General features: G+C 34.7%; 1 pseudogene; it reads left to right on the plus strand.

The window, feature by feature from the left end:
- The first annotated feature begins 4,736 nt into the window (after positions 1-4,736).
- On the plus strand, positions 4,737-5,510 carry LOC105100086 (proteasome assembly chaperone 3-like; annotated as a pseudogene).
- The last annotated feature ends 10,366 nt before the right edge of the window (positions 5,511-15,876 follow it).

Raw genomic sequence — 15,876 nt, forward strand, 5'->3', positions numbered from 1 at the left:
CATACTCAACAATGAGAAGCTGAAAGTCTTTTCTCTAAGATCAGGAACAATACAGGATACAACATTCACCACTTTTATTGACCACAGTATCAGCACTCCTAGCCACAGCAGTCATGTAAGAAGTAAGTAACAGGTATTCAAATCAGAAAGGAAGAATTAAAATTGTCTCTTTTTGGAGACGGCATGACATTATATAGAGAAAATCCCAAGGATTTCACCAAAAATCTGTTAGAATTAATCAACAAATTCACTAGAGTTACAGAATAAAAAAATTAACACACAAAAATAATTTATATGTTTTATATATTAATAAGGAAATCTTGGAAATAAAACCTAAGGAAATAACCCTTTACAATAGGATAAAAAAATAAAATACTTAGAAATTAATATTATAAAGGAGGTAAAGACAAACATTGATGGAAGAAATTGAAGAAACAAATAAATGGAAAGATATTCCATGTTCATGGGCTGGAAGATAATAATACTGTTAAAATCTCCATTCTACCCAAAGCCATCTATAGATGCAATTCCCTATCACATGTATTACTCAGCCCTAAAAAAGAAGGAATCATGCCACTTGCAACAGCATGGATCAACTTAGACAGAATTATACTAAGTGAAATAAGTCAGAAAGAGAAAAACAACTATTTCATGGTATCACTTATATGTGGAATCTCAAAACAAACAAACAAATGTTGAACTCATAAATACAGAGAGTGGAATGGTGGTTGCCAGGAGTTGGGGGGTGGAAGAAATTTGTAGAGGCTCAAAAAAAAGTACAAACTTTCAGTTACAAGATAAATCAGGTCTGAGGATCTAATGTATTGCTGGCACTACAGTTGACAATATGGTATTGTATTACTGAAATTTGCCAAGAAATTAGAGCTTAGGTGTCCTCACACAGAAAAAGGTAAATATGGGAGGTGATGACTGTGTTCATTAATTCGATAGAAATCTTTTTACAATGTATATGTATATAAAATCATCACACTGTATGCCTTAAACATACTGAAATTTTGTCAATTTTAAGTCAACAAAACTGAAAAAAAAACCCATAATTAAATGTCCCCCTTTGGAAAACTATTTGGGACAAATAATAAGAGATGTATACAAAATTTAAAAGTCTTTATTCACCAGTTTTCCATTTTTTGGCTCATCCTTTTCAAAAACAATCATTTTTCATTGTTTTTTTCTTTGCAATTAACTTAGAATGAAGAGCTTGGGTTGACTGGAAGACTCTCCAGGAGCTCATACATGTCTCGTCTGAACAACATATTCTTTGTCATTATAATGAGAAAATAATCTTCTTCTTACAACATCTTTTTTTAATTTTCATTTTTGTATTAAGGTAAATTTACATATGTAAAATTTACCTTTTTTAGTGTAAAGTTTTTGAAGTATTGATAAATATATTTGGTCATGTTAACATACAAAAAGTTAAATATGGAACAGTTCCATCACGCAAAATTTCCCCCATGTCACTTTTTTTTTTTTTTTTTTTTTTTTTTACCAAATTCCTTGTCTTCCCTCTCTTCCCTAATACTCAGCTCTTGGAAACCACTGAGCTATTTTTTGTTTCTTCAGTTTTTGCTTTTTCCAGAATGCTGTGTAAATAGATTAATATAGTATATTGCCTTTTATTCTGGCTTCTTTACTTTGCTTATGCATTGAAAATTAATTTATGTTGCTGTGTGTATCTGTTCAATCCCTTTTATTACTGAGTAGTATTTTATCAAATATTATATATGTTAGTTCCACAGTTGAGAACAATTTGGGTTGTTTCTAGTTTTGGCAATAATGAATAAAGTGTCTATGAACATTGGCATAAAGATCTTTTGTGTGTAAAGGTAAAAGTTTATTTCACTTTGAGTAATACAAACTGGGTTATTAGGTTCTATTGTTTAAGTTTATAAGAAATTGCGAGACTACACTCCAAAGTGGATCTACCATTTTACATTCCCATCAGCTATGTAGGCGTTCCAGCAGCTCTGAAATTATACCAGCATTTGGTACTATTCATTTTTAAATCCATTTTGATAGATTTAAAATGTCATTTTATTGATATTTTAATTTTTATCTAATGATTATTGAGTCTCAGCATATTTTTAGTGCTTACTTGCATGTGTATAAATTTTCTGTTATGTAGCTTCAAATATTTTGCTTATTTTTAAAAACTAGTTTTTTAAAAAATTATTGAATTTTAAGACTTTATTTTTTTAATATTCTGGAAGAGGTCATCAGCAGAATTTATAATTTACAAACTTTTTCTCTGATTTCTTTAAATAGCTTTTTTTTTTTTTTTTTAAAGATTTTAGCATACAGATTTTACATTTGTTTGGCTACATTTATTCCTCAGTTTTTAGATATTTGTGGCACTATTGTAAATTTTTTTTTTGTTGTTGTTATTCTTCAGGGGTTCATTGCTAGTATATACGATTGTAATTGATTTTTGTGTGTTAACCTTGCATTCTATGACCTCACTAACTCACTTATAAGTTCTAGAAGATTTATGGGTTTTTGGTTCATTTTTGTTCAGAGTCTTTTGTATGTTATACTTAGAAAATTCATGTAACCTTCACACAGGGACAGTTAAATGCTTTCCAGTCTATGTGCTTTCTTTTTCCTGCCTTACTGCGTTAACTAGGAATTTTAGTAATTTGCACATAAGAATGGGGAGAGTCAGCTTCCTACCTTTTTCCCCACCGAGTATCATTAATGTGTATGAGGTCTATAGTATTATCCCCTCTATCATTTATGATATTGTTAGTGTGTGTTTCTTTTTCTCAATCTGTATTTTTTAGTTTCTTAATTTAACAATAATCATAATAATGTAAATTAAAAAAAATTAGTGAGGCATATAAGAGAAATACTTGTACTATCTTTATAATTTTTTCTGAAAATCCCAAATTATACAAAAATAAAAAGTTCATTTAAAGAATTCATTAGGTTTATTAGTCTATATATGATTTTAATACCACACACTAGAGAAAAGACAAAGAATGATCAATTATTAATATTGGTGAGTGTCACCATACTACAACACGCGTTCTAGTCTCAAAATCTAAATATTTAGTACTGTTTAAATACATCATACAGTACAATAATAAGCACCGACCTTGAAACCAAAATGTGCTTATTTTTGAATCATGTGTCTGTTACTAACAGGCTGGGTGAAGTTAGGCAGGTAACTTAACCTCCATGAACTTGTGTCTACTTGTATGTAATAAGGTTAACTGTGTTAGATAAGGCTGGAGGGTTATGGGACGTAATTAATAGATCTGGCCCAGCCTGTGGGACATTTCCATGCTCATTTCTTCCACTTTGGTTGTAACAATTGCTTATCTTTGCTTAGATGTCAAAGTTCTTTTAATTTCTTTTTCTTATTTTTCTTTGTTTATAAAATTATTACTTATTAATGTTTTCACTGAACTCTATAAATTAGAAGCAAATTAAGACAATGGATTTTATGTATGAAAAAGGAGACTATAACTTCTGTACTTGGTGACTAAAATTCTTCAAGGCTCTTAAAATTCAAAACTCTATTCTAGGGATAGTCATAATTAGAGACACAATTAGAGACGTGACTAATTTCTCTCTGAAAACAGCTTTTAGAGACTGAGACACAGAAACCTTGCTGTATTCAGAAATTGTGTATTACTTATACTCATATGTTTTAAATTGAAAATATAGGGGACTCACTGATGAGTGTAAATGTATTGGAAACTAATTTTTTTTTTTTTTGATCCAGTCCATCATGAGATTTATTTTAATCTGTTGCCTTGGCTAACTTTATTTGTTTTCACTTCTTAAACCTTTCCAATTGTTTATAATTTTAAATTCGGCGTCTGTCATTAAAATTTGTAGTCTTTACATTATACGGTGTTGTACAAAGATAAGTTTGTCCCCTTACTAATTATTTTTCTAAGTCTTTTTTTTTTTTTTTTTTTGGGGAAACTAATTCTTTATTTTCACATTCTTCTCTGATTTTTGTGTCACAGCCATAAAGTCCTCATAGAGTGAGTTGGAAATTATTCTCCTTTTTTGCTTCCATGGGATATTTTCAATGTTTTTCAAGACCCATATTTCGGGCGGGCCGGTGAGCACGGGCGGGGTGGCCGGCCGGCGGTGGGGTGGCCGGAGCCGGGCGGGAGGGCGGGCGACCCCGCGGGCCCCTCCCGCGCCGGCCGCCCTCTGCCCCGCGCCGCGGTGGGGCTGCTGCTTCTTCGGGACCTGGTTCCCCAGATGCGGAAACTGCAACCTCAGAGGGCGGGCGGGAGGGGCGGCGGGGGCGCGGCCATCTGCTGGGGGGCCTGCTTACTTCCCCACCCCCGACTCAAACGGGAGCCCTCAGGGTGGTGTGCGGTCACCCGGATGCAAACGGCGAGGGACTCGAGCGCGTGGGAGAGAACAGTTCCCAACCCACCTCTAGAGACAAAAGCCTGTTTGACAACCCGCCTCTGCCTGGCCTGAGTATATGTGTGTGTCTAGTTAATGAATCCAGAAAGTTCCAGGCGAATGAAACCTGTATGGATGAACAGAGACCGGCTTTCGAATGGGCCTACATTTTTTTTTTTTAAGTGGAGGTACTGGGGATTGAACCCAGGACCTCATACATGCTAAGCATGCACTCTACCACTGAGCTATACGCCCACCCCCCCTCAGTGTTCTGTTTTAATCCCAAGCGGTATATATTCTGGAGCCCCAAGGCCTATCTGATGAACTAAAGTTAACATTGAACAGATGCAGCCACGGAGGGCAAACCATTGGTATCAAAACAAAAGACTGACGTGGTGTGTGGGATCCCAACCGAGGAGGTCTGCACAGCCTTCAGCAGCCACATCCTGGTAGTCTAGGGAGCCAGTTAGGGAAAATGGGGCCCCTGGCCTCCCTGGAACCCAGCAACGTGACCAGTGACACCGGCAAGCGCGTGCTCGCCAGAAGTCCTCCTCGGCCGGCCGGACCTCTCATCCACGTGTTCGCCAAGAACGTCTCCGTGGCGTTGGTGTCTCAAGCAGCTGGAAACAGATCAGTGCTCGCCATGGCGGTGAAGGGCAAGAGCGTGGAGGGGGTGAGGGTCTTGCAGGAGGTGATCCAGACGTGCCAGGCGGGGTGACCTGGAGTGGCTACGCCTGCTGCCCGGCAGGGCCAAGTGGAAACCGCGCCTCTGGGTTGTGAAGACCCTCCTTCAGTCAGAAGGGGTGCTTTCTTCGGCTTTAACCCTGGAAGCTGGAAGAAATATGCACGCTTTGGTCGCTCCTGTCATCCTGGGAGGGAGGAGGCCGTGGATGTGTCCTGGGGGGTGTCCGCGGGTCCAAACAGTTGCCCATATTTGAGAATTGACCATGAGTCATGGCCCTCCATGTGCAAATCAGTTGTTGGAGAAAAATAACTTTTTATGAAAAATAATTACATATCCCATCCCCCCAAAAGATCCATATTTTGAAAATGTAAACCATCTGAAAACCATCCTTTCTTTATTTTGAAATGAGAGAGATTTTAAACTGCTTACTCAATTTCTTTAATGATTTTATATATATAGTTACACTGTCTACTTTGTCTTGGGTAACTCTTGGTAAGTTTTTTTTCCTGGAATTTATCCATTTTGCATAACTTTTCAAAAATTTTGCTGTAAAATTATACAAAACTTATTCTAGTTCTTTAATTTCTGCTGTATTTGTAGTAATGTCTTATTTTTAAATCCTGTCTCTTTTTTTCTCTTATTTGATCTCAGCTGAATCTATTTTATTAGCTGTCCCAAAGCCAACTATTTCCCTCAGGTACTGCACTTGCTGCATCTCATAAGTTTTGAAATTTAATACTTTATTATCATTTGGATCTTTTAAATTATCACTATTATTTTTTGAGCAGTAAATAATATTATTTCCGTACATATAGGTATTTAACAGACTTACTTATGTAAAACATGAAAAGAAATGAAGAGTTACAGGTAGTTTAAAATCATATACTAAATAAAGCATTGTTATTATTGTTATATTTGTATTCCTCTGAATAGAAATGTCACTAAAGAGACACATAATGAGAGTTTATCATGATTTGTTGTTTATAATTTAATAAAGTAAACAAAAACTTTGAGAAAAATTCGTATTCAAGAGTTGTGTTCTTTTTCTGTATATTGTTAATCAAAAGTATCTAAAACCATTTTAGCTAATGGAAAATCATTCTGCTTGTAGGGCAGTTATATAGAAATGAGCACTGGACAAGGGCGGAGGAAGAGTTGGGGAGCAACTGAGGCAACAGTATGCCTGCGCTCAGGATAAGGGGCTCCAAAAATGTTTCCTTTAAATGAAGGCCAGCAGAGAAGCCTGCTGGAATTGAATGCTGCAGCTGCGCAGTAGAAAGCACCCAGCTTAACCTGACCCAGGGTTCGTTATAATGTAATGAACATTGCAGATTGAATCCCTCCTACAGGTTTCTCCGTGTGCAACGTGGGTAAAATATCTGTAAAAGACATGGGCGTGCCTGAGCACGAGGAACGTGAGCAGTCAGTAGGCCCCCGTACCACGATATAGGACACGAGAAACAAAGGCGCAGCGCCATTTGTCCTCTCTTGGACTGGCCTGCCTCCAGTTCTCGGGGGTGTGCTATATTTTACTTCCTTTCCACTTCACAAATACAAGCTTCTGTTTATATCACGCTTTTTGTCTCTCACTAAAAATTCATTTTTTTCAGGCCCCTCTTCCCAATAAAATGGTGACTGATTATATCTAATTCCCAGAGTGAGTCTTTTGCTCAAAGAATCTCTCTCTCTCTTATCATTAGAATGAAGTACTGTACAAAAAAAAAAAAACAACAACACTTAATTAGATGATTAAATTGTTAGTCACTTATCCTGTACCTTGTCTGAACAGCTTCAAGTACTCATTTGGATGGATATACTTATTAATTTACTGGCATATTAATTTGTTTGTTTAATTAATTAAATAGCCAATATTTTAAACACCTCCTATGAGTTTCCAACTATCCCAGGATCCATGGGGTATTCAAAAAACATAAAAGGTAAGTTTTCTCCACAAAGAGATAAAATATAAATGAGAAAAATAAGAGAAATAATAATAAAATACTAAATGCTGTATATAATTAGAACAAACATCCTATAAAAACCATTTGTAAAGTTAGAACTTACTTTGTACTAAGTGTTTATTTAACAAAAACAAAAATATATAAAAACAACTCTGTAAAAGATACTGGAAATACAACTATGAATAAGAATATTTTTTTAAATAGTTCACAGTAAAAATTAAAACAACAATACTAAGCAATTAGTTAAACACTATAAGGAAATGGGTACACCATACAAAAGACAGCATTTGAGACGTCACGTTGGAGGCCATACATCTGGTCTTTGTGGGCCAAAGAAGGTTAAAACACACTGGCAGAATTCAAGGAGGATACGATGTAAGCATGGATGCTCCAGGAATCAGAAGAATATTATGTGAAAAGGGTAAGAAAATAAATAATACATTTGAAAAATTGCAATTAGTGTAAATAGTTGAAGGTGGCTGGAAAAGTGACCAAGGAATGAGGCTGATAAACTGGGAGATGTGAGCAGAGACTAAACGTGAAAGAATTTCTAAGCCACCATAACAAATTAAGGCAGGCATAAATCCTGGTTTTAGTGTTCACCTAGATAAGGCATGATGTGCTTATATTAATTTTGTTAGCATATATTATCATCAATAGAGCCTACACTTTATAATATTTTCTAAGAAAATGAATCAAACTTTGAGGATATCTGGCTAGCCACCATGAAAAAAAATCGTTGCTCTGTGCCAGTGGGCCTCCCCATACAGCTCTGTGTGGACTTTCTCTTCCATCATACATGTGATTTAAGGCAGTCTCTATTTATTGCTCAAATGAGAACTAGAGCCCTTTAAAAGACATCTTTGTGTAACTGTCTGATGGGTTTCTTTCTGTGGGTGGTTATCTGAGCTAAGGTTAGAGTTGACATAGCGTGGTCAATTATCCACACAACTTGATTTAAAAAGGCAAAGTTGTAAGAAAATGGACAAATTAAGTTTCAAATATGAGAGAAGAAAAACCCAGGGTATCTGAGAAAGAAGTTTCCAAAAGGGAGGGGGTAGTTCAAAAGGCAGGCAGAACTTCCGGAAACAACCTTGGTCTGTTTCACTGTCAGACTCTGGATGGTCCTGTGCCGAACAGTTCAGCGAACGTCTCCTGCTGGATGCGTTGCATACCCAGCTCATCAGAGAGGGATTCACTGATTCTGCAGACACTGCATGAAGTGTTAAATTGACTCTAATGCTGTGGTAGCCTCCTCAGGCAACAGGAAACCTGAGCCAGGGTCAACGCACTCGCATCCAAGAAAAGGAAACTTAAGAACAACCAATTATAAAGAGGCAGCTAGATTTTCCCAAAGTAACTACTTGAGCTATGACAAATTAAATAATGTCTTTCTTTCTTTTTCTTTCTTTTCTTTTCTTTCTTTCCTTTCCTTTCCCTTTCTTTCCTTTCCTTTCTCTTTCTTTCTTTCTTTCTTTCTTTCTTTCTTTCTTTCTTTCTTTCTTTCTTTCTTTCTTTCTTTCTTTCTTTCTTTCTTTCTTTTCTTTCTTTCTTTCTTTCTTTCTCTCTCTCTCTCTCTCACTCTTCCTTCCTTCCTTCTTCTCCGTATTCTCTATAAAGACCTCTCTCCTGGTTTCTTTGGCTTCCCTCTTCCTCCTCACCATCCCAAAGAGCTTCTTCAAATAGTAGTAAAAGTGAAGCTTTTAAAAAACAAGCATGCCCTGCCTCCTTGTTTAAAAATGTTCAGTGGTCTCCATATCACTTAATGTAAAAACCAAATCCTAAGTGTTATTTTTTTCGGATATGTTGGCTTTCTCCTTCACCAGGGACACAACACTTGCCATCCTTCTACTTGAAATCTTTCCCAAATTTTCACTGACTACTTCTTATCACTCAGGTCAGCTTAAATTACTCAACTTCTCATCACTCAGCTCAACTTGCTGTATACTTGGTGTTTAATAAAGCTCTCCTCTGCCATTCTGCATCCCATTATCCCATTGAATTGTTTCTAACACTTACCAATATCTGATTAAATAACTATTTTAATGAAGTATTTATTACCCATCTCCCCCATTCAAAATAACATTTGTTCAAAGTCAGGCACTTCATTTATCTTGTTGATAAATATATCCAGTCCCTAGGTCAGTGCCGGGTACATAAATGATATGTAATACAATTTTGCTTACAGACTGTTGTAAATCATAATGGTATTTATTTCCATGGTTAGACAACAATGAAATTAGCTAAGAAAACTCTGAGATCAAATAGGGCAAAAAAATCATTGTTTATATCTGACCAAGCTTACATTCTGAAATGATTAATGAGACATAAAACTGGGTCTAGAAATCAGGACAACTGCATTTAACTCCAGTGTTACCTATTTTTTGTTTTAATTTTACTACTGCTTGTCAATGTTCACATAGGCAGGAAAAGAGATGCTTAATTAGTCATAAACTGCTCATATACTCATGTATGTGTATGTGTCCAGGATGTGTGTGGAAAACAAAAGGTCTTTGAGATGTAAACATTGCGCTCAAGAAGGCTAGTATTGGATACATTTATTTTCTTTAGTCAACTTGAGTCAATTAAAAAAAATCTTAAGCATCTAAACAGGATCAAGAAAGAGGTGCAGACTCTGCAAACATAGAAGGCTGACACTAACCGGTGTATGACTATGAGCTGGAAAGGAGAGGCTGGAGAGGGACCATGCTTGAGGTCTCACATGAGTGAGAAAAGGATTTCTACTTAGAGAAGGTAAGGGTAGAAAAAGGAAAAGCACAGAGGGACAGGACATAGCAGAGGATTCTACAGCATTCATACAGTGGATTCAGTTTGTTTTTAGGTGGACTTGGGAAACAAAATTAAAAATGATGTAGACTTATCCACTTGTTTTAACTGGGCATCTCCAGGAAGTGACACATAAAATGTTGAAATAATGGATGGGATGGAGGTTAAGAAAAAGCAAAACACAGTATCTTACCTTAGGAACTTTCAATGAAGTTCCCAATGAATTGGACTTTGGGAAGCAAGATCATTGTGAAGGAAGGGATTAAAATAAGTACAAGAGAGTGTATGAAGAAGAGGCAAAAAGATAAGGAAAAAAAGCTAAAATCATACTTAGTTGTTAGAAGAACAAGAAGAAATGAGAAAGAAACCTGTAGTGTAAAGTGAATGTTTGTAACAGTAACAAATACAAGCACGTGGCAGGGTCAGATGCCCTGTGTGCCTATAATGGAGTTTCATTCAACTATAGAAAAAGAAAGGAAGGAAGAAGAGCAGAGTAAGGCACAGAAAATCACAAAATTAATAAAAAGAGAGAAGGAGGAGGGAAAAAGGAAGGGACAAGGGAAGAACTCTAGAGAAGTTGACATTATGAAACAACACGGGAAGTGGGTTAATTTCCATCACTGGCGTACAAACTCAGCCCGTGTGTGCTGAACCTCTGCAGCAGCCTGGCATCAGCGGTACCATGGAGACAATTCTATCAATGGCTGCTTTATTTTCCAAATCCAGTATAATAGCCTTCAAAGCCTGGAAATAAATGCCTCTGTGCTTCCTCAGGAATCACTCTGATTGGCAAATAACTGTAACTACATCATTATCACTTAATGTCCTGGGCAATTCCAGTGGTACCTGGAAGATAATAAAGAGGTGTTGCGTTTTTCCGTATCTTTTAATTGCTTCTATTCAAATTTCTTTTGTTATCTTGTGGGCAAAATTCTAACTCTGGCTAGGCATACAATGGATACAAGGAGACATAACGATCCAGACTAAAGTCCTCTCCTAAGTTCCCATTACACTTAATAGCTGTGAGCAACAATATAAGTTTGCAGTAAAACCTATTCACTGCTAAAGACTAAAATTGCTTTTAAACAGCTTTATGGCTTGCTGTTTAAACAATAAAATAATTATATGAAGCTGCAACTGCTGTTGTGGTATGTCTGGCTACAAAATAAAATACATAAAAGGGAAGAAAAATGAAACAAAAGTGAAAGGAAAGAAAAACAAAAGGAAGTATAAATCCCAAGAGCAACTTATGAAATCAGAAAACCTAAAATCAAGCACTGACCTCTTTCTTCCAAAGTTATTCACTATTCATACAGTTGCAGAAATTTTCTTATGTACACTTCCGTATTTATAAGAAAAATAAAATAATGCATCCTACACAATTTATAAGGCTTCAGTGGAACATTGGATTTCTGTGATGTGTGAGAAATACTCCTTTATAGAATTTCTAAGCAATCTCTTCACCTTGATTTAGAACACTTAGTCAACAAGTCAGACATCTCGTGCCATGATGAATAAAATAATTTCAAAAGAAAAAAAAAAAAAGAATACAGAATATTGGAAATCTCAATATCTCTGAAATTTTATTTGACCCCATAATTTTGTGCATTAGTTTCAGGTATGTAATTGTGTTTTCTGAGAATTCAGTAAGAAATTGCAAATAATTTCTGTGTGCCGATCATTGTGAGGTTCTGTGGGACAAAAGAAAACAAGATGTGCTTGAATACATCAGACACACAAAACCATATGATTTCCAATCCTGTTCACTGTCTATCCTTTCAACATTTTTTTTACATGGTTAATATTTAAATTTAAATTCAAGTTTTTCTAACTCTAAAGATAGTGTAATAAGCATGGGTTTCTCTTCCAAACTGGCATCTATTCCTCTAACCTTAGTATATCCATCCAGATTTTATGCTGGCATCATCCCATTTGACTTTGAAAATCATTAGTTATTTCTTTAGTGCACAATATTATACCAGGCTATGGTGTCTCTCTTTTGATGAACAGGAAATTTTAATGTCAACTTATATGAGTTTAATATATTTTCCTTTACAGCTTATACATTTTGTGACTTGTTCCAGAAATTGTTCTCCAATTAAAATCATAATAATCTTCTCTTCTATTGTCTTCCAAAAAAGCTTCCTTTTATTTCTTCTTCTTTTTAAATCACCTGGACATGATTTTTATGTATGGCTTTAGGTATGGCACAATTTCACTGCTTTATGTGTAGCAAACTAGTAGTCAATTGTCCCAGGACTATTTGTTAAAATAAAGAACTGTTCTATAATTATTCTATTTTCATCTACATTTACAGATTTATCATAAATCTAGTTTGCAAAAAATGTATGGATTGAAATGTGTCATATTGCTGATCTCTGTAACAATAGCACTTTGTCATCATTGCTTCCAGGAACATCCCTTAGTTTTTTAAAGTATAGCCTTGGCTATTCATGGATTTTTTTTTCTTCCATGTAATTATAGAATTAGTCTGAAAGTTCTGATAAATAAATAAGGCTGAAGTTTCTGGTTAGAACTGCACTGAATCTAAATATAAAGTGTGAGAATTAACATGTTTCCTATCCATGGACAGAATTGGATTTTCTAAATATATTTAGGTATGAGTAAATATCTTTAAACAACATTTTACAGTTTTCTCTTGTAAATTATTTTGGATTAATTCTTAACTACATTACAATACAATTAGACTACAGATGGTATTTTTGAGAAATGATTTATCTGTTGTCATATGTGTATATAATGTAAATGTATGCAGACTATAATATACATACACACAATTGATAAACTGATAAATATTTTGTATCCAGTGACTTGCTAAACTCATTAATTCTAATAATTCGTAGATTTTGTACGATTCCATACAAATAATTATATTAAATTTTTGTTTCTCCATTTTAAATCTTTTATTTTTTTCTGGCCTTATTGGGCTCGCTAGGGCGTTTCAGTGCAGTGCTGACTACAGCCGTGCCGATGGAATGTGCAACTTGTCTTTATCATTTAACAGAAAGCTCTCATATTTAATGATGTGGCAGGCTGTTTACTATCAGATTTTTAAATCTGGGTCAGATGTTACCTGCATTTTAGTAGAATTTGGCAGTATAACCTACTGCATCTAATGTTTTATTTGAAAGAAATTTAAAGCTTCTCTTTCAACTTTGCAGAGATTATGAGACATTTTAGATTTTTAAATTTCTTTTTGGTTTCATTTTGAGAAGCTAAGCTTCCAGGAAGTTAATCATTTTGTATAAGCTTTTAATTTATTGCTATGATATTTTTATAATATTCTTTTAGGTTTTTTTAACCACATATAATGTCACCATCATTATGACATTGTGTGTATGTGTGTGTGTATGTGTTAGTCTTCTCCCTTGCTTTACCAATATTATTGGAGTTTTGTCAATGCTATTAGTCTTTTAAGGAACCAGATTTGTATTTTTCAATATTTGCTATTAATATTCAGGCAGTCTTGCTTTGTATTCCTCTGATATACATAAATTTTATTTCTTATTTTAATTAAAAAAAAAGTCCTCCAACAACACAATTAAAATTTCAATTATGAGAATACATTAGCTGTGAGTAATTGCATAATAATGCTGCTTTTCTTTTCAAAGTCTATTGGTGATTAGTCACTGAGCAACTATTACTCAGTTCAGGAACAGACAGGAAAGTGTGTAATTCTGTCGCCTCCTTGTCTCCCAGTGGTAAATATGACATTTTCAGATACGGGTAATCAAAAGGAAAACTTGACCAACAAAGATTAAAGTGCAACAACAACAAAAAAACTAAAAGAGAAAATAAAAGTAGTATTTTAAATAATTGATTATATTAAAAAATGACAACAGTAAAGCAAAGACAAAATCTAGTTATGTGTTGATAAAGTCTGATGAATGCAAAAAAAAAATGATAAAGTCACTTCAACATCTTCTAGTCTAAGTTTCACTAGGAATAGCAAGCTCTTTATGGTTGAAATCCTTTTGCTTTGAACAGGAGAAAGATGCAACACACACAAATCCCAATCAAGGATCTCGTTCAGGAGCCCTCCTACACTGCTGGTGGGAATGCAGTTTGTTGCAGCCGTTATAGAAAACAGTATGGAGATTCCTCAAAAGACTAAAAATAGACTTTCTGTATGAACCAGAAATCCCACTCCTGGGCATATATCCAGAAGGAAACTTAATTCAAAAAGTTACATGATATGTCCATAGCAGCATTGTTTACAATAGCCAAACATGGAATCAACCTAAATGTCCATCAACAGATGACTGGATAAAGATTTTGTGGTATATTTATACAATGGAATACTACTCAGCCATCAAAAAGAATAAAATAATGCCATTTGCAGCAACGTGGATGGACCTGAAGACTGTCATTCTAAGTGAAATAAGTCAGAAAGAGAAAGAAAAATACCATATGGTATCACTTATATGTGGAATCTAAAAAAAAAAAAAAGAGGCAAATAAACTTATTTATAAAACAGAAACAGACTCAGACATAGAAAACAATCTTATGGCTACTGGGGAGGAGGGGAAGGAGATTGGAAGGGATAAATTGCGAGTCTGAGATTTGCAGATAATAACAGGAGGTTATTGGAATATTATTGCTTACTTTCAAAATATATGGATTTTAACTGGTTATCTCCTTGTTATTAACATCTAACTAAATTGCATGGTGATAAGATTATATGCTATCAATCCTTTGAGAGTTATTGGTACTTACTTTATGGTACTTGCTTTAGAAGCCATGAGATACTTAATTATTCTTCTATATCATTCTCCCTCTTTTGTAAATATATTAAATGCTCTCCTTATGTACTCCATGCCTCTTAGTTGTTCATACTTTTTATTTATTTTATAGTTTCTGTTTAGCATTCTGTATGGTTTCTTTAATTTTATATTCTACATCTCTTTAATTCTCTTATCAAATGAGCTTAATCTGTTATTTTTAGCTTGCTGTGTTTTAAGATTCTATTACATACTTTTTAATTTTATAAGTTCTTCTTAATTAAAAAAGAAATTGTCCTTAGGCAATTTGTATAGTATCTTACTTTTAAACATATTTTTAAATTTCTTCTTTTCTAAAGTATATTAAAAATAATCATTTTGTCTTCTGATTCTGTAATGCTGTTATCTGAGAAATTTGCTTATCTGGGTGTGTGTAAAAGTAAGTCAAGTATTACTCATAAAGCATTATTTCCTTTTATATTTTGTTTTTCTGTCTGGCAAGTCATAGTACGTGACACTATACCTATGCAAAATCTTTAAGACTAAATTCAAGGTAGGTCCTTTCTGAGAGGATTTACTTCTGCCTATTTCTGGGAAATTATATATCAGGGGTTGCTTTGCCACAAATTATTGGCTTCATTTTTTTTTTCTAGACTGTTCAGATAGAATAAATTTGTACTTCAAAGCCATAGGGGAGATGTGTTCTTGTTATAAATTCTCAGGATGGATTTTTTTCCCCTTTATTTTCAGTAGCCAGTTTCATCACTGAATATTCTCTTTGGAGTCTCCTAAGGGATGGAAGGTTTATTTCTGTTGTACCTACCCACAAAATTTAGCCCTTTGGGGGCCTCCGCTTTATATAGAGATTTCTCCTCTTAGCTTCCTTTGTGTGCAAAGCTGACTTTTTTTTTTTCTCTCTTACATGTTCTGTGAGGCAATAAAAAAACCCAAAGTTTATGTTCACTGGGTTTGACAAATATCTTCAGAATAGAAGCAGACTCTGTGGTCTTCTTATTTTATGAGTTCCCTCTTTCCCTAATTTTTGCTTCGTGAAATTCCTTTCCTTTTTTTCTAGTACATGAGATCTTTAAAAGTTGTACTTTAAAATAGTTTTACATACCTTCCCAACACACTTGAGACATTTCAGACACAGAAGGTCCTCTCTGTCATTTAAAAATGTTTAGTTGTGCTATTTTAACTGTCTGAGATGATCTCTTTTCTTTTTCTTTCCCGATGAACTAGCATATGAGCTCCATTAAGAAGAGGTACTTTTTGTTATTGTTATTTTTATTATTCACTATAATAA

Source organism: Camelus dromedarius, chromosome 32, assembly GCF_036321535.1.
Source record: "Camelus dromedarius isolate mCamDro1 chromosome 32, mCamDro1.pat, whole genome shotgun sequence".
NCBI lineage: Eukaryota > Metazoa > Chordata > Mammalia > Artiodactyla > Camelidae > Camelus > Camelus dromedarius.